This window comes from Arachis ipaensis, chromosome B06 (assembly GCF_000816755.2).
Source record: "Arachis ipaensis cultivar K30076 chromosome B06, Araip1.1, whole genome shotgun sequence".
Classification (NCBI taxonomy): Eukaryota; Viridiplantae; Streptophyta; class Magnoliopsida; order Fabales; family Fabaceae; genus Arachis; species Arachis ipaensis.
The window spans coordinates 133,872,405-133,875,081 of NC_029790.2; positions in this window are offsets into that span (position 1 = coordinate 133,872,405).

Sequence of the window (2,677 nt, forward strand, 5' to 3'; positions counted from 1 at the left end):
TTTCTCCGAATAAATAATGAACACATATTAAAATGGAATAGTGAATAATGGATTATCAAATTTGGTTGGCATGAGTAGTTGACCAAAGAAGGGTAGGTCTATGAACCATTCTCCACGGATCAAAATTGCCTTTCTGAAAATGGTTAAAAACTTAAAAATGTTCATCAATATACACATATCCACCTTTAATTAATCTTGTTAATATTCTCATCATATTTTAAGGTCAAAGACAAAGGCCATAGGCCTATGGCGTATATATATGGTTACTTTTGCTTCACATCAATTTTCTTAAAATAAGGGTTTTTTTTTTTTTTCCCTTTAAGGAAGATGAATAGAAATTACCATATGGTTACTTTTGCTTCACATCAATTTTCTCAAAATAGGGGTTTTTCACTTTTTCTTCAAGGAAGATGAATGAAAATTACCATATAATTTATTAAGCTAGTTCCTAAAATTTTACAGAAAAATTATGTGTATATGAAAAATCAGTCACTAAATATATTATTAAATGTATATTTTATATTTTAATATATATTATATATAAATAACTAATTTAATAACTGATTTTTTTATATAAGTAAAATAATTGAAACCCTTTATTCTACACATACATTTTCCTTGTAATCACAACGAAAAGTAATAGTATTTGTCAAATCCTCATACATAACCTTTGAATCCATATGCTACAAAGTTTGCATAGCAATTTTTAATGGAAATAAATTGGTGGTCATGCATTCAAGAACTATTATATTTGGAAATCCTTGTATAGTTCTTACTAATTGCTAAGTTGAATGATTCATCAATCAGCATAGTAAGAAAATAGTGCTATCGCATAATAAGACCAAAGAAAAATTCAACTAACTTCTAATAAGACCGTGGTTTCCAATGAAATTGCAAATTCAAGGTTATGTCTATCAATGAGTCCAAAGGAACATAATTGGCTTTGTTTTAGAAATTATCGGAAGCCAAGAGAAAAAAAACAAAAGAAATTTTCAAATGTTCTAAATTATATTATTGATTTGATTTCAATGCACCATTAGTGCATGTAACAATAAACGTTAGCATAGATCCAAAGAGGTATTCCCATAAAGAATACTAATTAAAAAATGATAATACTAAAGAGACAAAAAAAGTCAAAATTTATATTATTTAACAATTATTAATTATTATAATAATTAATAAATATCAAATAAAGTAAATTTGAGCTATTTTTACTTATTTTTTTCATGTTAACAAATATTTTTGTTAGAAAAATATAGCTGACTCACTAAACAGCTTAATCTCTTTCTCTGATAATTCAAAAAGAGGAAGAAAGAAACTCTTTAAGCTCTTTGAAATAGGGGAAATTGTTCAATTCAACTTGTTCTAATGGACATGGCTAATAGTCAGGTTATTGAAATCAGAAAAATCTGTCACATTAATGAATTGATAAATAAATAATTAAGCAAAATAATAAAAATTCTCTTTTTTAGTCTTTTTTTTTATTTCAGGATTTTATATAAAAAAAAATTCAAACTTATATTTTTATTTCATGTTTACATTTTTTTTTCTTTACATAAGTTTTAAAAACTAAAAATACTAAAAAAAAATAAAAAATAAAAACGCAAACTAATGACATTCTTAATTGCATCCAACATTGTTGGCTAGATTTCTGCAACAATGTTATTGTTAGGTGTCCCATCAAGTTGAGCATAAACCTACCAACATATTGATAAGCTTATTAATTAGAGGACACGCAAGAATATTTTTAAGATAATATATCATTACCCTTTCATTATTATGAATCTATAAATTTGGCCAAAGTTTTTTTTTTTTTTTTAAAAACATATACAGGACTAAGTTCATAATGTTAGCTTAGATGGGTCAACTTGAAATAAATTAAGATGGTTGAACTCCTAGTTTGTTTTATTTTTAATGTTCTATGATACCTTCAAATCTTTGAAGACTTGTTTGATATCACAAGTATTCAAATGCACTATTTATTTTTCTTAGGTCTAAATTGATATTCTAGCCTTATTATCACAAGTTTATTTTATAGCCAAAGTAGTTCTAGAAAATGTAACATTTCAAAATTCTATTCATATTCTTGAGATGTTCTAAAATTAATTATCAAAGTAAAAGAAAGAAACAAAAACTAGATAGAGATAGATGAGTATATGGTATTCAGTGTCCTTGCTATCCATTTTCTCTTGGCCATTCTTCTTCCTTTCAATTTTTTTTCTTGGATGTTTATATCACAGTGTGGTTTCTTCATAAAAACATTATCTGCACCTTTTAGTTTCTTATTCAAAAATACTCTGCGTTAATAAAAAAATCCACAAAACCAGTCATTTCATTATATATATGTATATATTTACATGTGTTGTTTCGTACATTTTTAATGTATATTTTATATTTTTTAACATATATTTTATACGTGTAGTTAGGGCCGTCAAAATGGGCGGGCTTTGCCTCCAAAATTAAGTCCGTTTAAATTTCGGGCTAAACGGGTTGAGTTCGATTAACCCGAAAAAATGACGGGTTAAACGGGTTAGCCCGCGAGCTAAACGGGTGGCTCGTTTAATTTTTTTTTTTTACATTTTTTTAAAAAAGTAGCACTTTTAGTCTATATTTTCCTCTATCTGACTCGAAAATCCGACCCATCAACTAAAAAAGTTTTTTTTTTAAAGGTTTTTGA